The sequence below is a fragment of the Capricornis sumatraensis genome, chromosome X (assembly GCF_032405125.1).
Source record: "Capricornis sumatraensis isolate serow.1 chromosome X, serow.2, whole genome shotgun sequence".
Classification (NCBI taxonomy): domain Eukaryota; kingdom Metazoa; phylum Chordata; class Mammalia; order Artiodactyla; family Bovidae; genus Capricornis; species Capricornis sumatraensis.
The window spans coordinates 14,939,855-14,964,465 of NC_091092.1; the positions used below are offsets into that span (position 1 = coordinate 14,939,855).

Below are 24,611 nucleotides of genomic sequence, written 5' to 3' on the forward strand. Positions count from 1 at the left end.
TCACATGCCCTCACCTCCCCTTACCCTTAGAACCGGAGAAAAGGAGATTACTTGGACCAAGGCTGAACTAGGCAACTCTCAAACCTAATGTCTTTATCAGAGGTTTATTTCATCTCAAGTTGGGGCTTTTCCAGATTTGGAATAAAAGCATTTTCTGCTCAAGAGTTTTATTAACTTGCCCATCAGTAGTATGTAGCCCTTAACCTGAGGGTTATTAGAATCATGTAAAAGTTGAAATTAAAGCAAAAAGCTCTCCTGTTAACTTGCCCTCCTACCATCTCCCTCTTGGTTGTGGGGGAAGGGGAAGAGACCTCCAGAAAGAAGTCACGTTGTGAGGTGTGGGGGCAAGATAGAAAGCTCTGTATTGCCACCCCGAGGGCCTACCACTTGGACTGGAGACCACTAAAAGTGTAAGTACCCTATTTGCAAGAATAGCCCTTATGTCCGCAGTCAGGAATTGGAGCCAGCCCCCTACCCTGGCTTGAGTCTGCACCTCCGGTCTCGAGGTGGATGCTTCTTCAGCCCTGATGATTGGCTCTTGCAGCCCTGAGCCCCAGTCTCCTCTGTGTCTGGTTTTCCCTTGCCCTGCCTTTGCCAGGGATTCATTTTCATTACCATGAAAAAAGGCACAGGCCTTTTGCAACCTGTGCATCAAGGACCAAAAGAGGTCCTTATAGGAGGGCCCTGTGTCTGGGGTCTTCTAAGGATCCCAAAGGGGCTTCCCCTGGTGGCTCCATGGGAAAGAATCCACCTGCCATTGTAGGAAACTAGGGTTTTTAAATTTACTTATTTGGCTATGCTGGGTTTTAGTTGTGGCGTGCAGAATCTTCCATCTTTGTTGCAGTGTGCAGGATCTTTAGTTGTAGCATGTGAACTCTTAGCTGCCGTATGTGGGATCTAGTTCCATGACCAGGGATCAAACCCAGGCCCCCTGCATTGGGAGCGTGGAGTCCTCACCACTGGACCACAAGGGAAGCCTGAAACAGGTTCTTCTGACAGTCATGATTGAAATGGAGCTACAGCTTTATTCTTGAGGCTTGTTTTCTCTTGGGCTTTTCTTGCAAGTCTTACACGCCTTGTTTAAAAATAAAGCAAATTCTCCAAATTATGACAGATTTTTGATGACTTGATGTTCTGTAAAATCTTGCTTGGTTCAAATATTTCTTCTAAAAAATCACCTTTTCCAAAGTCTAGGTCTTGGTAGGACAACCGCAGGGGAGTTAAGATGCTAACAAGTATGTTCAGATCCCTTGTACTAGGCACACATGAGAGTTGGGATCCATCGGGCCTTGCCATTGGTTCTTGGGTTGCCCTTCTGGGTTGATTTCTGCTGGGGCAAGTGATGTTAGCTGCCTCAGACTTCTATGCTGTTAAGAAAACCCTGTGTTAGGAAAACTTGTTTCAGGGATAAAATTGAATGTAAGGCCAGATGTTAGTTGTCAAATCTCAAGGAAATTGCAGTGTAAAGTCAGTTTCCCATAAATCTGATAACCAAGAGACTGATTTGAGGTCACATTGGGGCTCTCCTGGTGGCTCAGAGGTTAAAGCGTCTGCCTCCAATGCAGGAGACCCAGGTTCGATCCCTGGGTCGGGAAGATCCCCTGGAGAAGGAAATGGTAACCCACTCCAGTATTCTTGCCTGGAGAATCCCATGGACGGAGAAGCCTGGTAGGCTACAGTCCATGGGTTCGCAAAGAGTCGGACACCACTGAGCAACTTCACTTTCACTTTCTTTTGGTTCATTTGGATGGTGTTGGGCCCACTGTATGCTTTTTTTCTTTTGGCTGCAATTTGTGGCTTGCAAGATCTTAGCTCCCCAACCAAGGATTGAACCCAGGCCCGGCAGTGAAAGAGCTGAGTTCTAACCACAGGACCACCAGGAATCCCCTTGAGTGTATGTTTTTTTCCCTTTTTATTGGAAGATAATTGCTCTACAATGTTGTGTTGGTATCTGCCATACATCAACATGAATCAGTCACGGGTATAAATACTTCCCCTCCCTCCCTTGAATGTATGTTAATGAGAAGGATTGAAATGAAGGGCGGGAGATACAGAGGGTGATATCAACCTACAGAGGTTGAAAGAAGCAAGGGTTCTTTCCTTAAAGCTTTCAGGAAGTTGAATTGGCCTCTAAGATTGCAAAGGCCTTGCAGGGGCTGAACAGGCCCTACTGCTTCTCCCTTCCCGAGGCTGCTTTCCTGTCTCAGCACCGAGGGCCTGTCCACCACCTTCCATTCCCCCCTACCCCATTTTCCTGCCTGGATGCCCTTAGCCTCTGATGTTCCTAAGGACATTGATTATGCCATGAAGGTCTTTAGGCCCTGTGTTTTTGAGTATGTTCCCTTGGTTTTTAGCTTGCAGAATGAAAGGAAACCCAGAGGGGCAGGGAAACTTTCCATCCCAACCCTGGGTAACCTTACCTGCCCCAGAGCTTCAGAAAGCTGGCTCCTCTTCCAGCTGAGTCCCTGTGGCTAGCTCCACTTTGCTGCTGATCTATTGTATGCCCCCCAGTGACAGCTCACTGTCCCCAACCCATGCCTGGAGGGAGACCAAAGCCAGCCATCAGAGTCTGACTGTTCATCTTTCCCTTTCCCCAAAGTCTTTTCCCCAGCACATTTCTCCAGTAGCTAGGCAGCCACCTGTGAAAAACAGAAGGGATGGGAAGGGGAACTTCCAATCCAGTGTTAAGACCGCACAGCCAATGCAGGGGGCACGTGTTTGATCTCTGGTCAGGGAACTGATTCCCACATTTCTCACAGCATGGCCAAAAAGTAAAAATTTTAAAAGGTAAAGAGTGATACGTTGAAAAAAAAAAAAAAACAAATGGAGAGGAAGGCTCCTTTTGAGACAAAAATCTCTGAAGCCCTGCGGAGTGACAAGAAGCCTTTGTCCCATTCCTCTCTATCCTTTGGTTTTTTAACTGGCTCAATTCTGTATCTATTCTCCAAGTTTACCTCCACACCTGCTGTTGCAGCCAGGTCTTGTCACTTCACCCATACAGTTGCCATGAGCACACACACATATTGGGGTTTTGATTAATGGTTTGGATATAAAAACAACAGTCAGCCTTGTCCGTTTCACCCGGGCAATACCAGAGCAGTAAGTCAGCCTGGAGCCACTCCACTGAACTGTAGTTCTCATCCTCAAAGTTCTTGGGGTAGGACATCTGATGACAGGGGTTGGGAACTTACTATGCAGGAGGGGCTGCAGCAATGGGGAGAGCTGCTGAGGAGGGCTTGAGGAGGATTCCCCCTCCCATCCTTGTCCTGCAGCCGTTTCCAACTGGGCCTGTTACTACTACTCAGCTGCCACCAGGGGGAGCCAAACCTGCTCAGGGCTCAAAGCACCTGCTAAGAGCTTAGAGCTCTCCAGGTCCCCTCTTCCCTTTTATGTTGCCAGCAGTCAGGGTGACAACACAGTGCTCAATTCTCACTCATTCAGCAGAGAGGAAAGTGCACACAGTGTAAGCGCATTTCAAGTGCCATGCTAGATGCTAAGAACTGAGAAAGGAAACTGTTCTTTACCCAAAGCGCTTGTCTAGAGGGTGAAATAAGGCATTACAACTTGGTGTGATAGAGATTATGATGAGGGAAGAGCCAAGTGCGATGGGAGCACAAGAGGGTCACCTGAGCCAGTGGTGGAAGTCAGGGAAAGGTTCCTCAAGGAAAACATTTTGACTTAAAGCAGTTGCTTACAAGTTGGCCAAAGGGGTTTGGGGAGAAGAGTTTCAGGCAAAAAAAAAAAAATATATAGCAAAAAAGAACGTAGCTGAGGAGGACTTCCCTGGTGGTCCAGTGGTTAAGAATCTGTCTTCCAATGCAGGGGATGTGGGTTTGATCCCTGGTTGGGGAACTAAGATCCCCCATGCCCTGGGGCAACTAATTCTTTGCATGGCAATGAAGACCCAGGGTAGCCAAAAAAGAATGGGGCTGGGGTGTGTGTGTGTGTGTTTACAGGTAAGATGGGGAGCTGTGATGAGTAACGGGGGTGGTAAGGCCAGATCATAAAGGATGGTATAAGAATGAGTGGATGCCTGCCTTCCCAGGGTACATAGTAACAGCACCCCCTTACACGCTGTCCTGGTTTGGATAACTGAGGAAGCTATCACATGCTTTCCTACTTGTAAGACATACTAAGGAGTATGAACTTCATCCTAGGAGCAGAGAAGAACCACTGAAAGTTTGAAGAGGGACCTGACAGGATCAGATCCAGACATATAAAATAGACTGGCAGTATGTGAAGAATGGATTGGGTGGAGCTAAGTGTGGAGAGAGGTCAGTTATGGAGCCATGCAGTTGTCCAAGGGAGAGATGAAGGTGGCCAGGGCGAGAGAAGTGTTGGTAGGGAGAAAACCAATCTGTACTCTTGGGCAGCAAAACGCAACAGAAGCTGGTGGCTGCTGGCACTGTGGAGGGCGGGGCTGCCTGTGGAGAGGTTGTGGTCATCAATATATTTTTGCCCAAATGTCTTTTCCTGATAGTCATGAGGCAGTGGGGCTGCAAACCGGGCCAGCCTGAAGTATCTTGGATATTTGAATCCAAAGGATAAGGAAAAGTGGGGGGAGGATATGGAACAGGAGGAAAGCTAGGGAACAGTGAGGAAAGGTAAAAAGAGATTTAAATGCACAAGGTAGAAACCTGGATTATAGGTTATGTAAAAGAGAACAATAAATGGAAGCCAACATAGAAGGCTCTACAAGAAAGAAAGGTGGATATTTTAAAAATTACAGTTTACAACAGCATGTGTCCATTAAGGGAGACGAATGTAAAAAGCCTTCACCCATAATCTGCTGCTCCATGACAGGGATGATGATTTTGGTGTATTTGGGAGGTAGGCATGAATGAAGCAAGAGCGGAAACAGCAGGTGAACTACAGAAACTCTATGGTAACAGTTTAACAGGGTCCAAGGCCAGATTTAGAAGGCTACATCAGCAACCCAGCTAAGGAATGGCAATGGGAGACTCATTGCAAAGGAGGGCAAAGGCTTCAGAGCCTTGTGTCCATGCTGAATGGGATCCTTGTTTTCTTCTTAATTAAAATGTTCATTTTTAGATAGTTACAGATTTGCATGCAGTTGTGAAAAATAATTCAGAGATCCCATACCCCCTTTACCCACTTTCTCCCGCTTGTCACAGCTTGCAGAGCTAGAGTGTAATATACAACCAGAATCAATATATTGACACAAGCAAGATACAGACAGTGCCATCACCACCGGGAGCCCTCACAGCCGCTTCCCTGCCACCCCTGCACCCTCCCTCGTCCCTGGCAACTACTAATCTGTTCTTCATTTCCATAATTTTGTCATTTCAAGAGTGTAATGTAAATAGAATCACACAGCATGTAACCTTTTGGGACTGACTTTTTTTCTTTTTAAACGGAGCCTAATTCTCTGGCTATTAATACTAAATGCATGTTATCAATAGTTTGTTCCGTGGTATACCCGTCTCAGGACATCTGGTTTCCAGTTTGGTGCTATTAAGAATAAAACTGCTGTGAACATTTATGTACAGGTTTTTGTGTGAACAGAAGTTTTTTATTTCACTGGGATAAATGCCCAGAAACACAGTTGCTGAGTCTTATAGTGGTTGCATGTTTCATTTTTTTTTTTTTCAGAAATTGCCAAACTGGTTTTCACAGCGGCTGCACCATTTTAACATTCCCAGTTTTTCCGCAGCCTTTGGTTGTGTCACCATTTGGATTTTCGGCTTGTGTTTAGCCAGTCTGAGTGGTGTGTAGTAATGTCTCCTGGTTGTCATTTGTGGTCTCTAGGCTAATGATGTTGAGCATCTCTTTTTGTGCTTACTTGCCCTCCTTAGATCCTCTTTGCTGTAGTGTCTGATCGAATTTAATGGGGTCTTTTCTAAGCTTTCTGTTTCAGCTTAGCTCCCTCTGACAGGGCTCTAGTGCAAAAAGGGGAGGGGATTGGGGCACCACCACAGGACTGCCAGCTGGGGGTCAAAACACAGGTCCCCACTCAGCCTCCACAGACAACTGTGTAGAGAACCTCCCTGTTACTGGTGGGCAGGGTTGGGTGTTCCAGTCTCCACTGATACCTCCTGGCTGGGAGGCATAGGAATTCCTCATTACCACTGCTCAATAGACATCACAGGTGGAAAGGGTATGGCTCTGTTACTGCTGGGTGACAGAGAAAGTCTTAACTCTCTACTAGAGCGCCTGACAGCACCTAGCCAGGAAGGGAAGTGTAGTAGTCGAATTACCACCTTGTGGGTGTGGAAGTCCTGGCTCCCCACGTGGTCTCCACTGATGCCCAAGCAGGGAGCAAATTACCACCTAGCTCCCTCCTCTGCCTTCTCTGGCATCCTGTCTGGCAAGGGACTCAGGTGGGAGCTTGGGAGCCTGACGTTAAAATCTCTGCTCCCTACTCAGCCTTTGCTGGTGGATGTGCTCAGCGACACTAGAGAGCTTCTTATCTAAAATGGTCTGTCTTGGGCCTTCCCTGGTGGTCCAGTGGCTAAGACTCTGTGCTCCCAATGCAGGGGGCCCAGGTTCCATCCCTGGTCAGGGAACTAGATCCTGCATGTTGCAACTAAGGGTTCACATGCCCCAACTAAAGATCCCACATGCCTGCATGCTGCAACTAAGACCTGGTGCAACCAAATAAATAAATAAATGAAAGTAAAAAGATAAAAATAAAGTGTTCTATCTTGCTAAGCTGTCCCCCTCCTAGAGAGAGACGACTTTTCCTGGGGCTTTTAAATCTGCAACCATTAGCCTTTCCAGGTTGTCAGTTTCTTGAGCTCCAAGGGTGAAAAAATGAGGCAAGAAGAAAACTCAGGAGACTCACCACCATGTGTCATTGCTTGAGTCCAAAAACCCCTAGCCTGTCTGCCTTCTCCATCTTTCAAAGTCTCTTGTGTTTTTTTTCATACAAACTGTCCAGAGTTGTCAGTTTTACTTAGCTGAAGGAATCGGCAAAATTAAGTCTACCCTGGCTTCCCTGGTGGCTCAGATGGTAAAGAATATGCCTGCAATGCAGGAGATACAGGTTTGATCCCTGGGTCAGGAAAATCCCCTGGAGAAGGGAATGGCCACTCCAGTATTCTTGCCTGGAGAATTCCATGTACAGAGGACCATGGCGGGTTACAGTCCATAGGGTCGCAAAGAGTCGGATACAACTGAGTGACTAGCACTTTAATTATCATCTTCCTAAACCTCCTTTTGCCTTTGGAAAAAAACCGTAACTTTATATTGATGAGTAACATATTGGAAAGTGTGCGATTCACAAGTTTACAGCTTAATGAATTTTCACACACTGAACCCATCTAGCATCCAGATTAAAAAAAAGATGAAGAACATTACTAGTACCCCCACAAGTCTCCTCACAGCCCTTTTCAACCACATTCTCCACACTGGAGTAGCTACTGCCTCTGTGGCTCTTACATGGTGGCCCAGCAGAAGGGCAGCAACAGCTGGTGATCCACCTTGACTGGTTTGTAGCTCTCTTCAGCGTGTGAGCATGAGTGCATGTGTATGTGTGTGCTCACACCTGTCCCCTCATGCACAGGCTGGTAGAGTTTTTCACACAACTTCTATTCATCTGACCTTCTCACCTAGGCACCTTAGGTTTGCAAGTTCTTCACAGACCTGGGTTGAAATTTGAGTTCCATTATTTACCGAAAGTTTAGTATAGTGACTAAGAACGTGGGCTTTGGGGTCAAGCTGTGCTAAGTCACTTCAGTCATGTCTGACTCTGTGCGACACTATAGACTGTAGCCCACCAGACTCCTCTGTCCATGGGATTTCCTAGGTAAGAATACTAGAGTGGGTTTCCATGCTCTCCTCCAGGGGATATTCCCTACCCAGGGATTGAACCTGCGTCTTTTATGTCTCTTGTGTTGGCAGGCAGGTTCTTTACTATTAGTGCCACCTGGGAAGCCCCCAAACATGACTTAAAATCCAAGTTCTCCTACTTGTTGACTGTGTGGTCTAGAAAAGGGTAATAACAGTAGGGCCTTATGTCTAGGCGCTGTGAGGATTACATGAAACAACTTATGCGAAGTGCTTAGAACAATGCTTGACACAGAGGCCAACCAACCCTCAATCAGCTTAGGTATTAGCATGGTTAGTGTGAGGGCTGTTGTGACTCTTAAAGGATATCAGTTATGTCAAGTGCCTGTTACAGTTCCTAACAGTAAGTGTGAGCTCTCCTCCTTCTTGCCTGCCTGCCTAGTCACTCAGTCATGTCCAACTCCTTGCGACCCCACGGACTGTAGCCGCCAGGCCCCTCTGTCCACGGAATTCTCCAGGCAAGAATACTGGAGTGGGTTGCCATTCCCTTCTCCAGGGGATCTTTCCGACCCAGGGATGGAACCCGGGTCTCCTGCATTGCAGGCTGATTCTTTACTGTCTGAGCCACCAGGGAAGCCTTGCAGGGGAACACTAAGGAGTTGGTACTGGTAATTTTATTGTCATGGGTCGGGGGAAGAGAAGGAAAAGTTTCAGTGGGGATAGTAGCTGTGCTGTGGTGTCCTTCCCATGCTTCCTGGGAATATGCATTAGGTTCCCTTTTGACAGATTTCCTTCTCCTGCTTGGAAGCAAACTCAGCTCCCACTGCCCCCCTTCATGCCCTGACTCAAGACTCTTCTGGGGAAAGGTCTGGATGGAGCAGAAGGCAATGCTCATGGGAAAGCCAGCCTCCTCTCCACAGGTTAAGGTGGACCTGGCCCCTCAGCTCTGACGCTATTGTATTTCCTCCTTCATATGGCAGAATAAAGGCCCTGGAGGGTTCCAGGCTAGTACCACTCCATATTCCAGGATGGCCCCTGTGAGTCTTTTCCTTTCTCTGGCAAATGGTACCGACTGCCATGCCCAGACCTACTTCCATGAAGCTACAAGTTGTCTCCCAGTTTGGGGGTTAAGGAGAGAGTTTGTCACTAAATATCCAAAATGTAGTTTGACATAAGTTTCATTTTCAAACTATCTCACTACACATTTCTGTGAGAAGAGAAGGAAAGAGTATCTTGAAGTTGAAAAAAGCTAGGGCATTACAAGTCCCCAAGTTTGGGGATCAGCTACTGTGCTAATTGAATGTAATTTATCAACTGCTCTGCCTTGTTTCAGTGTAGAAAAATTTGCCACACCCTCTAGATTTATGGTGTTGCCCTTCTCTCTGCAGACAGCAGAGGGCCGCATTAGCACAAACTCAACGTCACTGACATACATGGGAAGGGATGTTTGTAAGGTTCTCAGTTCAGTTCAGTTCAGTCGCTCAGTTGTGCCTGACTCTTTGTGACCCCATGAACCGCAGCACGCCAGGCATCCCTGTCCATCACCAACTCCCGGAGCTTACTCAAACTCATGTCCATTGAGTCAGTGATGCCATCCAAGCATCTCATCCTCTGTCGTCCCCTATCCTCCTGCCTTCAATCTTTCCCAGCATCAGAGTCTTTTCCAATGAGTCAGCTCTTCACATCAGGTGGCCAAAGTATTGGAGTTTCAGCTTCAGCATCAGTCTTTCCAATGAATATTCAGGACTGATTTCCTTTAGGATGGACTGGTTGGATCTCCTTGCAGTCCAAGACACTCAAGAGTCTTCTCCAACACCACAGTTCAAAAGCATCAATTCTTCAGTGCTCAGCTTTCTTTATAGTCCAACACTCACATCCATACAGGACTACTGGAAAAACCATAGCCTTGACTAGACAGACGTTTGTTGGCAAAGTAATGTCTCCACTTTTTAATATGCTGCCTAGGTTGGTCATAACTTTTCTTCCAAGGAGTAAGTGTCTTTTAATTTCATGGCTGCAGTCACCATCTGCAGTGATTTTGGAGCCCAAAAAAATAAAGTCTGCCACTGTTTCCACTCTCCCCCCTTCTATTTTCCATGAAGTGATGGGACCAGATGCCATGATCTTAGTTTTCTGAATGCTGCGCTTTAACCCAACTTTTCCACTCTCCTCTTTCACTTTCATCAAGAGGCTCTTTAGTTCCTTTTCACTTTCTGCCATAAGGGTGGTGTCATCTGCATATCTGAGGTTATTGATATTTCTCTTGGCAATCTTGATTCCAGCTTGTGCTTCTTCCAGCCAGCGTTTCTCATGATGTACTTTTCATATAAGTTAAATAAGCAGGGTGACAATAGACAGCCTTGACAAACTCCTTTTCCTATTTGGAACCAATCTGTTGTTCCATGTCCAGTTCTAACTGTTGCTTCTTGACCTGCATACAGATTTCTCAGGAGGCAGGTCAGGTGGTCTGGTATTCCCATCTCTTTCAGAATTTTCCACAGTTTGAGGTGATCCACACAGTTAAAGGCTTTGGCATAGTCAATAAAGCAGAAATAGATGTTTTTCTGGAACTCTCATCCTTTTTCGATGCCAAGGTTCTAGAAGCACTGTAAAACTTTGCTTAACAGAAATGTGCAACAAAATTGGCTGTTTAGGTTAATTCCCTAAAAAAAGAAAAAGATTTTCTGAGTTAATAGGGGTTAAACAGAAAGAAGGGCTTCCCAGGTGGTGCTAGTGGTAAAGAACCTGCCTGCCGATGCAGGAGATATAAGAGACGCGGATTCGATCCCTGGGTTGGGAAGAACCCCTGGAGAAGGCATGGCAATCCACTACAGTACTCTTGCCTGGAGAATCCCATGGTGTAGCCTGGTGGGCTACAGTCCATAGGGTTGCACAGAGCCTGAAACAATTGAAGCAAGTGCGCATGCAAGCAGAAAGGAATCAATAAAAGAAGGAATCAAGTCTTAGAACATGAGGAAAAATGAAAGAACATGGTTAAGCAAAAACATGGGTAAATGTAATGGGCTTGCTTTCTCTTCTTGAGCTTTCTAAATTATGTTTGATGGTTGAAACAAAACATAGCTATGTCTAATGTGGTTCTCAACATATATAGAAGTAATATTTAAGATAATTATATATTTATAAATTATACTTTATTAAAGCTAGAAAAAATGTAAGAAAATAAGAAAAAAGACCACTATATTACAAATAATGGCATGTAAAGAGAGATAAGAGTTTTATACTTCACTCAGACTGGAAAAGAATTGACACCATTAGGCTGTCATAAGTTTATTATATTATTATATATAACATATATTATATAATGCCTCAAGAAGCCACTAGAAAAATTATACAAACAGCTAAACCCCAAAAGCACTACAGATAATTAAAATAAAAATCTAAAAATGATGCAAGTAACCAACAGGATGGAGAAGGCAATGGCACCCCACTCCAGTACTCCTGCCTGGGAAATCCCATGGGCGGAGGAGCCTGGTAGGCTGCAGTCCATGGGATCGCGAAGAGTCGGACAGGACTGAGCGACTTCACTTTCACTTTTCACTTTCATGCATTGGAGAAGGAAATGGCAACCCACTCCAGTGTTCTTGCCTGGAGAATCCCAGGGACGGGGGAGCCTGGTGGGCTACCATCTATGGGGTCGCACAGAGTTGGACACGAATGAAGTGACTTAGCAGCAACCAACAGGAAGTTAGAAAAAGGAAAACAAACAACAACAACAACAAAAAAACAGAATAGAAAAAAAAAACAAAACAGTAAAATAGTGGTCTCAATCTCCAGAATATATAGCAAATAATTCTATCTGATGTACTATATATGGTTTAAATATACCTAAAAAGTCTTCAAGTTACATAATCGATTAAAAAACATGAAAAAAATACTGGATGGATGTTAAGTAGATTTATTGTGGTAATCATTTCAAAAAATATATGTATAGCGAATCATGTTGCACATCTGAAACTAATATACTGTCTTCTCTCAATCAGATCTGCATTTGTAAAAAGCTAAAAAAATACTGGGCACCCAGCTAAGTTTGCATTTCAGATTAAAATGAATAAGTTTTGAAAAAAATGAGTGATTTCTGTGATATAAGTAAGTCCTGTGCAACTGCTTTTTTACATTCCTCATAGCTGGTTCTTTTCTTCCCAATTTTCAAACCTCTCATAGAAAAATCAATAGTTTGAAGAAAACTAAGCAGTTTAACTCAGGTCTCTTCTCCAAGGAAACTGAGTTGATTGTCTATGAGGTAGATTTCTCTCTCTGGATTATTGTGTGGATTAGACAAGCAAATGGAAATGAAAGCTCTTAGCACCCAGGAGTTGCTCAATAAATATTAACTTTCCATAAACATCAAGGAGAACTTCCCAACATCCTCGGCCTGTCTGTGCCTCAGAGATAAAAACCCAGCTGACCCTCGGAACTGTGCATGTCATTATAATTTTAGTAACGAATGCCTTTATTGAAGAGATAAGACATGGTTAACAAAAATCCAAGCAGTACAAAATGGTATACTATGAAAAGAAAGTCTCTCCTATCCCAGCCACAGTCCTCCACTTCCTCTCCCTTGAGGCAATCTCTGTTACCAATTTATTCTTCCGGAGTAGCCCTATGCATATGTATGCCTATATATAACCTTCTTTTCCCACCAGTGTGAACATACTAGCCACACAGTTCTGCACCTTCACACGCTATTTTTAGCATTTAATTGCCTGACTGCAGTGGGATACAGGCTACCGATCCTCAGGGTCCTTATGAAAAACAGTCCTTTGAAACTTGTTGCTACCGCTGTTGTAAGGATGTCGTCAAGGATGTTGTTCATTGTATCCCACAGCATCCTCTCTGAGGACCCCCACCCCCACCCCGGGAGGAATTCCTGTCTGTTCTGAGTACTGGAAACAGTTGCCATTCTGAGCAATTAGTTTGTTTTTATCTCCTGGACATTGTGAATTGTATCCAAGATTTCTTTCCCCTTTCCTGTTTGCTGCTAGAAAGCTTAGAGGTGACTTTCAGGCCCACCCTTGGTGGGAGCAGAGGTTTTGATGGTATGCATTCCTACCCTTATTCTTGGCTCTATGTTCTGCCCACTCTTGTTTTTCTATCTTTAATCTATGCTGTTTTATCTTGTGAGCCCTGGTAAGCTACTGCAAATCTCTTCTGAGAAACGGCGAAGTTGGAATAATTAAATAACCTGGCTTTATTTACTCCCTCCCTCCAGTCCCCACTAACCCTCCAACCCCCATCATATCCTTTCAGCTGCTTCCGGCACTCCCCTCTGGCCTGCTTGGTAATTACTCTCCCCTCCAACCCTTTATCTCAACTTGTTTTCATTGGTCTTGGCCTTGAGGGACTTCTCTTGCTTGTCATTGTCCCCTCAACCCCTCACCATCATCCCAACCTCAATATACTTTGTGGGCAGCTTTTCCATGCTTCGTTTGATCATTCTAGGACTGAAGACTCTGCTGCCTGGCCACACATCAGAGGCTTTCTCCATCCACCCCAGGTACCACCTTGTGCCCCTGACAGCCTGGCCTGCATTTCATATTGTCATTGGTGCATGATAAAAGAACAGAGCCTTCACAGACTCAGCTTGCATCTTTGGACCAACATGGTCAAAGCTTCAAGGGAGGATTCCAAGAAGAGATGAATTCATTTTGAAGGGAGCTGCTTTCTCAGGCTTAACCTTGTTTTCCAGGTAAAGGATTTGCAGGGCCAGGAAGGCAGGGTGGCCTCTGGAAGAGATCCTGCAGACCCACCAGAAAAATTTGGAGTCTGGAGTTCTGTTCCCAGACTTGCCACTGAGTGGCTGGGCAATACTGGACATGTCTTGTCTCCTCCTGGACCCTGCTTTTCTGAATTCATAATGATAGAAAAAATAGATAGAAAATTAGATCATAGATGATCTCTAATGGGCCTTCTGGGCTTCCCAGGAGGTGCTAGTGTTAAGGATCCCACTTGCCAATGCAGGAGATATAAGAGATGTGGGTTTGATCCCTGGGTCGGGAAGATCCCCTGGCAGAGGGCATGGCAACCCACTCTAGTATTCTTGCCTGGAGAATTCCATGGACAGAGGAGCCTGGTGGGCTACAGTCCATGGGGTCACAAAGAACCAGACTTAAGCAACTTAGCATGCATGCAAGGGCCCTTCCAGCTTTCATAGTTCATAGTCTCATACTCGGGATCACTCTTTTTAGGGCCTCTATGTACTCCTCCTGCCCTGAGGTGTTTCCCAGCCTCTGTTAGCCAGTCCACAGATCTAAGCAAGTCGACTGGGTCTATTCCCGCTGGACAATGTGCTCACCCCTCTCATCTGTTGCAGGTCTGCCTATCCTGGCCTCCCTACTGAGACACTTCTACCCCTTGGCCACAGAAGAGCAGTTTCAGCAATTGCCAATCTTCCAAACTGGCAGAGACGCTCCTTTTGACAATAATAGTCTGAATTCAAGTTGAACAGTGTAAGTTCAAGGGAAATGCAGCTGGAAGATCTGATGGGCCCACCGCTTAGCTAGTTGTGTTTTTGTTTCGATGCCTCTGCAGTATCGCCCATTTCACACTGCAGCGCTACGGTAGGTAAATGGTCTGGATTATAATGAATGGTATTAGCACAGTGATCATTCCCCTAGGAGCTCAAAGTGCTCAGAAGTTAATTGTTACTTTTTCCACAGAGTGGAAATACATATTTAATAAAATTTGAAATCCTTCAAACACACAGAAAAATAAACAATAATAGCTGCCTTGAAACGTTCATACTGGAGTGCAGTAATGTACCAGTTCTATTCAAAGTACTTTTGGTGGATTAACCATTCTTCACAACAACCCAGTGAAAGCAGTACTGTTATAATAAACACTTGCATAGCCACCTGCCAGATTTAACAAATGTTCCCTTTTTCCCATATTTACCTAGGATCCTTTCAACAGCAAACAAGAAAGAAATATGACACTGCAGAAACAGTTAACATTCTCCCTAGCCTGTTCCTCCTCTGCCGTCCCCACTGTCAACTATTATTGTGGAGTTGCTGGTCGGTGGGAAAGGATTTTTCCTAGTTATGTTGGTTTTTTTCTTAATGTCAGTAGTTGGAGACTTTATGTATTCTGACTGTGCCACATGCCATTCAGGATCTTAGTTCTTTGACCAGGGATTGAATCCATGCCCGCTGCATTGGTGGCACAGAATCTTAACCGCTGGACCACCAGAGAAGTCCCACCTAGTTATGCTTTGATAGTTTTACTACATGCTGTATATCCACAAACATTCTGTAGTATTGATGTATATAATTTTTAATTTTTAAAATGCTTTCCTATTTTTGTTTTTTGGTGGTGCTGGGTGTTCACTGCTTCATGGGCTTCTCTCTAATTGTGTGGCAGGGGCTACTCTCTGGTTGCAGTGTGAGGGCTTCTCATTGCGGTGGCTTCTGTTGTGGAACATACAGGAGATGGGCTTAGGACATAGGCTCTAGGACATAGTTGAGCAAGTGGGCTCAGCAGCTGTAGTTCCCAGGCTCTAGCAGCAGTTCAATGGGTGCGGTGTGTGGGCTTCTCATTGCCATGGTTTCTCTTGTTGCAGAGTAAGGCCTCTGGGGCAGGTGGGCTCAGTAGTCGTGGTTTGCAGGATCTAGAGCACAGGCTCAGTAGTTGTGCCACATGAGCTTAGTTGCTCTAGGGCACATGGGATCTTCCCCAGACAAGGGATCAAACCCATGTCCCGTCTTTGGCAGGCAGATTCTTTACCACTGAGCCACCAGAAAAGCCCCAATTTTTTTTTTTTCTTATTTTCCACTACTGGTGTCATTATGTACATTTCTTTTGGAAACGAGTGCTTAATTTGTATCTTGCTCTAGTACAGTGGTCCCTAACCTTTTTGGTACCAGGAAATGGCACCCCACTCCAGTATTCTTGCCTGGAAAATTCTATGGGCAGAGGAACCTGGTGGGCTACAGCCCATGGGGCTGCAAAGAGTCAGACATGACTGAGCAACTGAACACACATTCTTGTCCTAGAATCCATTCTCCATACATATAGCAGATATATCTTTATCTATATATATAAATTTTGATATTTAAAAACTGCTGCTGTGGACAATGCTGTGCTATGCTTAGTCGCTCAGTCATGTCTGATTCTTTGTGACCCTATGGACTATAGCCCACCAAGCTTCTCTGTCCATGGGGATTCTCCAGGCAAGAATACTGGAGTGGGTTGCCAGGCCCTCCTCCAGTGCTATGGACAATGGGCAGATACTAAAGGATTGGAGAGTAAGCAAGCTGATATATTTGACTTATGTATGTATTTGACTTATCACAATCTTTGATTTATCATATATATGCATATGTATATGAAAGTATATAAATCAAGTTCCCTATTCCAAATCATTTGACATTTGCCCACTGTCCACAGCAACAGGTTTGAAACTTCTGTGTGGTTGGTGGTTTTAACAGAGGAACTTTCTAAAAAGTTTTTATGGAAACAAATGAAACTTTTAAACAAAGGTCAGAATGGAGCTGTTCTAGTTGGAGAGGGGCAAGTATCCTAAAGCCCCATCTGCTCAGTGTCCCTCCATGTCCCTTCCTCCCCTCTCAGGTCCCAAGGAAAGCAGGGCAGCTCCACGGAGGCCATGGGGAAATGTGCAGAATAAAGTCTAAATTAACAAAACAAACAGCAACAACCCATGCTCTGGGTTCTGCTCCCCTGCCCATCTTGCCACCCTACCACATTCCTTATGCATTGGCCAAGGCCGCAGCACGGCCCTCAGCACCCCAGCAGCTTCAGTCCCCTGGTGCATAAGTGTCATGTAATGTCCCCAGGGGGAGTGCCCCATGCCCCGTGCCTTGTCTCACTCCAACAAACTTCTCTTTCAAGAGTCAGTGCAGGGATTTCCTTGGCAGTCCCACGGTTAAAAAATAAAAAAAAGAAATAAAATGCATTTACTAGTAGAAAGAAAGAGTTAAAATAATGATCTAAAATAAAAATGAAAAAAATTTAAATATAAATTTATTTATTTTAATTGGAGGTTAATTACTTTATAATATTGTATTGGTTTTGCCACACATCAACATGAATCCGCCACAGGCATACACGTGTTCCCCATCCTGAACCCCCCTCCCTCCTCCCTCCCCGTACCATCCCTCTGTGCCGGGGGAAACTTTTAGGCAAGCTAGAGAGCTATCAGAGGGGTTTAACTGAAACATCCCTTTCAAATGCAGAAGACTAAAGCCCTGATTTGACTTTTTCCAGAGAATATTAGAAGAGTGGAAAAGCAGGCAGACTCTGGTCTTGGGGGGTGGATGCTCAAGAAATTCCAGGGGGAACCCCTGAAGCCTGATCACGTCCTTGCGTTTTGTCAGGCTTCCTTCTGCATGACCTTGTCACGGGCGGGATTCCTCACGCTGGCCCCCGGCACCTCTGGGTCGTCCCAGTGCACCAGTCACAAGCATCCAGTCACAAAAGTCCACACTGCCTTTTTGAAGCCTTGCCTTATTCCTCTTAGGAGGACTTGTATAGGTGAGGTCTGAGGTTCTTTAATCTCTGTGTTCCCATTTTCTTGGCCTGGGTGCCCTGGAGAGCAGGCAACTTCCTCTACTTCTCTGTGTGAACCATGGCGCCTGGCTTGTAACAGGTACCCAATCAATGGCTGGGGAGACAGAAGTGATGGTCTTGACCCCATGAATAGACCCTATTAATATATTGCTTTAACCAACAGGACTAAGTAGATAGAGCTATCTTTACTGATAAGAAGGAACTCCCCAGAGCCCAGTTTCTTCTCTCCTATTCTGGAAGCCATAAACAATGTTTCCCCTCTGTTTCAGGTTCCTGAGAGAGGAAGAGAAATTTCCTCAAGCCAGCTGCTCTTGGCAGCTTTCCTCAACCATATCTAACCCGTGTGGGAGCCCAAGGAGTCACCTCCAGGTTAAGGAGCACACAATGGCTACAATGTGCTGGGCTCTGGGTGAAGAGAACAATCTCTCTAGTCTTTATTGTTTACAACAACTTAACAAAAACACTGCACTCAAGTGGAGGAGTGGCAGCCTAAGACAGATCATCACAGGGAAGGAGTGGAGGATGATGGAGGAGGGAGTCTAAAAATGCAACAACAACCCTCCCTGGAAATCAGACTGAGGTGGCACCTGCTATCTCCTGATGGGGTGGTTGTTGTTTTGTTTTGGTAGCCAAGGAGGCACTGAAGAGGAAAAAAGTGGCTTAACAGGTCCCAATTATTAAGAGTTCACTATGCACCAGATACGCTTCTCTGATAGCTCAGTTGATAAAGAAACCTCTTGCAATATAGGAAACGCTGGTTTGATCCCTGGGTTGGGAAGATAGGCAACCACTCCCATATTCTTGGACTTCCCTCGTGGCTCAGCTGGTAAAGAATCTGCCTGCCTGCAATGTGGGAGACCTGGGTTCGATCCCTGGGTTGGGAAGATCCCCTGGAGAAGGGAGCAGCTACCCACTCCAGTATTCTGGCCTGGAGGATTCCATGGAGTGTATAGTCCCTGGGGTCATAAAGAGTCACACAACTGAGCAACTTTCACTTTCATGTACCAGATGGGTTTCCCTGGGGGCTCAATCTGTCTGCAATGCAGGAGACCTGGGTTTGATCCCTGGGTCGGGAAGATCCCCAGGAGAAGGGAATGGCAACCTACTCCAGTATTTTTGCCTGGAGAATCCCATGGACAGAGGAGCCTGCGGGCTACAGTCCATGGGGTCACAAAGAGTCAGACACAACTGAGCAACTAACACTTCCCTTTTCAAGCTCTTGAGATGATTACTATCCTTATTGTCCCCATTTTACAGATAGAGACACTGAGGTGTGACAAGGCCAAGTAGGTTGTCCCAATTTACACTAGGACTGAGCCAGGATTCAAGCTCCTCCACAGTCTAGCCACAGAGCCCACACCGTTTACCATGGCACCACACTCTCTCCCACTTGTTGTACAAAGGCCATGGCAGTTGCGGCCGTGGTCCTCGTGGATTTGACAAAGAAGGCAATCAAAACCAACATGGTCTTCAAGTGGAGAGGATATGACCATAAGTACACAAGGCAGAAATAGTAACTGAAGCCCAGAGAGGCTCACCAGTCAGAGCTGGTGCTGAGAAACTTTGGCAACAGCCTAAAGGCAGGATGGGGCTTCCCAGGTGGCTTGGTAGTAAAGAATCCACCTGCCAGTGCAGGAGACACAGGAGACCCAGGTTTGATCCCTGAGTCAGGAAGTTCCCCTGAAGAAGGGCATGAAAACCCACTCCAGTATTCTTGCCTGGAGAATCCCATGGACAGAGAAGCACAGCAGTCTATGGTCCAGGGGGTCAAAGCATGCATGTTGCGGCAGAACAGGGTGAAGTGAGGAGCTTTTCCTAGAGATGCTGATAGGTGTGCTGAGACAAAGCAGAGTCAAGTTTCCTCTGAGGAGGGCCAAGCCACTAGCCTGTTGTGGGGAAGGGGCTAATACCACAACATCCATTCTAGGCATATTTGCCAAAATGAAAGCAGAGACTCCAACAGATCTTTGAATACCCATATTCACAGCATTTTTCACAATAGTCCAAAGATGGAAACCCAAATCAACAGATGACTGGGTAAACCAAATGTGGTCTCTACATGCAGTGGAATATTACTCAGCCATAAAAAAGAATGAAATGCCAACGCATGCCACAACTGGCATGTAAATATTGATGACATTATGCTAGTCAGTTTGGTCCTCAGTTGTCGTGTCTGGACCGCGGCATGCCAGCCAACTCCCAGAGCTTGCTCAAACTCATGTCCATCGAGTTGGTGATGCCATCCAACCATCTCATCCTCTGTCATCCCCTTCTCCTCCCACCTTCAATCTTTCCCAGCATCAGGGTCTTTTCCAGTGAGTCAGTTCTTCGCATCAGGTGGCCAGAGTATTGGAGTTTCAGCTTCAGCATCAGTCCTTCCAATGAATATTCAGGACTGATTTCCTTTAGGACTGGTTGGATCTCCTTGCTGTCCAGGGGACTCTCAAGAGTCTTCTCCAACACCACAGTTCAAAACATCAATTCCTTATCACTGAGCTTTCTTTATAGTCCAACTCTCACATCCATACATGACACTGGAAAAACCATAGCCTTGACTAGACAGACCTTTGTTGGCAAAGTAATGTCTCTGCTTTTGAATATGCTGTCTAGGTTGGTCATAGCTTTTCTTCCGAGGAGCAAGCGTCTTTTAATTTCATGGCTGCAGTCACCATCTGCAGTGATTTTGGAGCCCCCCCAAAAAAAGTCTGTCACTGTTTCAATTGTTTCCCCATCTATTGTCCATGAAGTGATGGGAAGATTCCATGATCTTAGTTTTCTGAATGTTGAGTTTTAAGCCACCTTTTTCACTCTCCTCTTTCACTTTCATCAAGAGGCTCTTTAGTTCTTCTTTGGTTTCTGCCATAAGGGTGGTGTCATCTGCATATCTGAGGTTATTGATATTTCTACCAGCAGTCTTGATTCCAGCTTGTGCTTCATCTAGCCCAGCATTTCACATGATGTACTCTGCATATAAGTTAAATAAGCAGGGTGACAATAGACAGCCTTGATGTACTCCTTTTCCTATTTGGAACCAGTCTGTTGTTCCATGTCCAGTTCTAACTTTTGCTTCCTGACCTGCATGTAGGTTTCTCAAGAGGCAGGTCAGGTGGTCTGGTATTCTCATCTCTTTCAGAATTTTCCACAGTTTGTGGTGATCCACACAGTCAAAGGCTTTGGCATAGTCAATAAAACAGAAATAGATGTTTTTCTAGAGCTCTCTTGCTTTTTTGATGATCCAACGGATGTTTGAAATTTGATCTCTGGTGCCTCTGCCTTTTCTAAATCCAGTTTGAACACCTGGAAGTTCATGATTCATGAACTGTTGAAGTCTGGCTTGGAGAATTTTGAGCATTCCTTTGCTAGCATGTAAGATGAGTGCAATTGTGCAGTACTTTGAATATTTTTGGCATTGCCTTTCTTTGGGATTGGAAACTGATCTTTTTTAGTCCTGTGGCCACTGCTGTTTTCCAAATTTGATGGCATATTGAGTGCAGCACTTTCACAACATCATCTTTTAGGATTTGAAACAGCTCAACTGGAATTCCATCACCTTCACTAGCTTTGTTCGTAGCGGGCTTTCTAAGGCCCACTTGAGTTCACATTCCAGGATGTCTGGCTCTAGGTGAGTGATCACACCATTGTGGTTATCTGGGTCATGAAGAAATTTTTGTATAGCTCTTCCGTGATTCTTGCCACCTCTTAAAATCTTCTGCTTCTGTTAGGACCATACCATTTCTGTCCTTTATTGAGCCCATGTTTGCCTGAAATGTTCCCTTGGTATCTCTAGTTTTCTTGAAGAGACTTCTAATCTTTCCCATTCTGTTGTTTTCCTCTGTTTCTTTGCACTGATTGCTGAGGAAGGCTTTCTTATCTCTCCTTGCTATTCTTTTTTTTCTTAATATATATATTTTATTGAAGTATAGTTGACTTACAATGTTTCATGTACACAGCAAGGTGATTCAGTTATACATTGCATTCAAATGAGTGTATCTTTCCTTTTCTCCTTTGCCTTTAGCTTCTCTTCTTTTCTCAGCTATTTGTAAGGCCTCCTTAGACAATCATTTTGCCTTTTTTCATTTCTTTTCCTTGGGGATCGTCTTGATCACTGCCTCTTGTACAGTATCATGAACCTCTGTCCATATTTCTTCAGGCACTTTGCCTATCAGATCTAATCCCTTGAATCTATTTGTTACTTCCATTGTATAATCATAAGGGATTTGATTTAGGTCATACCTGAATGGTCTAGTGGTTTTCCCTTCTTTCTTCAATTTAAGTCTGAATTTGGCAATAAGGAGTTCATGATCTGAACCACAGTCAGCCTCCTGGTCTTGTATTTGCTGACTGTATAGAGCTTCTCCATCTTTGACTTCAAAGAATATAATAAATCTGATTTCAGTATTGACCATCTGGTGATGTCCATGTGTAGAGTCTTCTCTTGAGTTGTTGGAAGAGGGTGTTTGCTATGACCAGTGCGTTCTCTTGGCAAAACTCTGTTAACCTTTACCCTGCTTCATTTTGTACTCTAAGGCCAACTTTGCCTGTTACTCCAGGTATCTCTTGACTTCCTACTTTTGCATTCCAGTCCCCTATGATGAACATCTCTTTGGGTTGTTAGTTCTAGCAGGTCTTGTAGGTCTTCATGGAACCATTCAGCTTCTTCAGCATTACTGGTTTGGGCATAGACTTGGACTACTGTGATATTGAATGGTTTGCCTTGGGAAAGAACAGAGATCATTCTATTGTTTTTAAGATTACATCCAAGTACTGCATGTTGGACTCTTTTGTTGACTATGAGGGCTACTCCATTTCTTCTAAGGGATTCTTGCCCAAAGTAGTAGATATAATGGTCATCTGAATTAAATTTGCCATTGAAGGGAATGGGAAACCACTTTAGCATTCTTGCCTTGAGAACCCCATGAACAGTATGGAAAGGGAAAATGATATGACACTGAAAGAGGAACTCCCCAGGTCAGTAGGTGCCCAATATGCTACTGGAGAAGAGTGGAGAAATAACTCCAGAATGAATGAAGAGACAGAGCCAAAGGGAAAACAATGCCCAGTTGTAGATGCTGATGGAAGTAAAGTCAGGTGCTGTAAAGAACAATATTGCATAGGAACCTGGAATGTTGGGTCCACTAATCAAGGTAAATTGGAAGTGGTCAAACAGGAGACATTATGCTAAGCCAGTCACAAAAGGACAAATATTATATGATTCCACTTACATGAGGTACCTAGAATAGTCAAATTCATAGAGATAGAAAGTAGCATAGTGGTTGCTAGGGGCTGTGTAGAGGGAGGACTCAGGAGTTATTTATTGTTTAATGGGTACAGAGTTTCAGTTAGGGATGATGAAAAAATCTAGAGATGAATAGAGGTGATGGTTGTACAATATGTGAATATACTTAACGCCACTGAATTGTACACTTAAAATGGTTAAAAAATAAATAAAATAAAAACAAAACAGGCCCAGCAGCGGCCTGGTACCCTGAGCTTGCAGCCCACAATAAATGGGTTTTGAGGTCCCAGGACAGAGCCTGAGACGTCAGAAGCAGGTCACACACAGAGAAGAGCGGCAGTGAGTGGCATTGCCTCAAGAGGGTGCCAGAGAGCTCTGGGAGCGCCTTACTCCACCCCACCCCACGCACAGTCTGTGCCTGTACACAGACACACACACCCAGATACATACACCCTCTACACACACACACACACACACACACACACACACACACACACACACACACACACACACACACACACACACACACACACACACACACACACACACACACACACACACACACACACACACACACACACACACACACACACACACACACACACACACACACACACACACACACACACCCCCCTCTGCAGAGAAGACACTGCGGGCCAAGCCAGCAGTGTTGGGTGTGGCCTGACTCTCCGGGAGTCCTGGGGAATCCCTATAACTGGGCAAAGGTCATGCCTGTTTCTCCCAGCTTCTCCAGGGAGTAAGTCCTCCCCTCCAAGGCCTGAGTCGGTTTATTCTCCAGTGAAAAGATTGCTGGGAGGTGCTACATGTCCAGGCTTCCCAGGTGGTGCTAGTGGTAAAGAACCTGCCTGTCAATACAGGAGACAAGAGACACAGGTTCGATCCCTTGGTCGGGAAGGTTCCCTAGAGGAGGGCATGGCAACTCACTCCAATATTCTTGCCTGGAGAATCCCATGAACAGAGGAGCCTGGCGGGCTACAGTCCATAAGATCCCACAGAGTTGGACACGGCTGAAGCAACTTAGCATACACATATGCTACCTGTCCAGTCCTCAGGAATGCTGGGGGGAAAGGAGGCAGTCTAATCCAAGTGGCAAGATCAGGGATTCAGACTAGGGTTCAAATCCTGATTATGCCACTTGGTAGTGTATGACCTTGGGCACACTGTTTAACTCCTGTGTGCCTCACTTTCCTTGTCTGTAAGATGTGACTGATACTAGTACAGGGACTGCTCTTCAGGTGTTGTAAAGATTAAATGAGATCTGTCAAGTGCTCACAACAGTGCCTGCACAGAGAGGAAAGCTATGGTTCATGGTCTCTGGGGAAGACGGTGAGAGCTAGTCCCCAGAGAGCCCTGCCTTGCATCCCCCTAGGTTGTTATTGGATGGGTCTCAGGAGGGAAGCCAAGAGCCAGCAGCAGAGAGCTGGTGGTAATACTGACCTTCCAAGCCCCAGACACCTTCAGAGAAGGAGAACGGGAAGGGGATGTGTCCTTCTCATGTCTCCTAGGGCCAGCTGTACAGTAACAGCCACTGTTTCGATTCCCCCCTCCTGATGTCTAAGCTTGTTTTTGTGGCTGTAGAGGAAAGGCATGGGCGGGGCTCTGCTGCACAGCACCAAGAACCACAAACCCGTCCCCTGAGTTGAGGGTACAGAATGTACCCAGACTGCAAACCACACCCTGTGGCTTGGGGAGGCCCCTGGGGCAGGCTGGGAAACTGTCACACGACATTGTTTGAGAGCCCTGTGCCTAGCAACTAGCTTGGGATGCCACAGCATTTGGACAATGGGATGCCCCAAGAGGGCCAGGACTGAGTTAAGGGACCTCCTGCCAAAGGATTTCCCAGGACCCTGGGTCCCTCTCATCCGAGAGAGGTCTGGGACCCCTGGCACCCTCCTGGGCCAAATTAGGTCTGGAGCTGACCTAGGAGAGCTTCCAGCCTAAGACCACCAAGAGGGAGCATTCCCAGTCCCAACCAGACCCTCCTCCACCCCAACCCATTTCGGGGAACAGATTCTGCCCTCCCCTCCACCTGTCTGCTCCAAGCCCAGGAGGCCTCACCAGG

The 24,611-nt window shown here is 45.5% G+C and overlaps 1 protein-coding gene and 1 non-coding gene across 2 annotated transcripts in view; both read left to right on the top strand.

Annotated features, from left to right (window-relative positions):
• The window catches only part of PRPS1 (phosphoribosyl pyrophosphate synthetase 1), a 41,212-nt gene extending 27,985 nt beyond the window's left edge, over window positions 1-13,227 (top strand). Inside the window, exon 8 of the mRNA XM_068962425.1 lies at window positions 13,210-13,227. The gene's annotated coding sequence lies outside the window, so the exon portion shown is untranslated. The remainder of the gene's footprint in view (window positions 1-13,209) is intronic.
• On the top strand, window positions 6,455-6,527 carry TRNAG-CCC (transfer RNA glycine (anticodon CCC)). Its single transcript has one exon. It is a non-coding gene; the product is annotated as a tRNA-Gly (tRNA).
• Window positions 13,228-24,611: the final 11,384 nt, after the last annotated feature.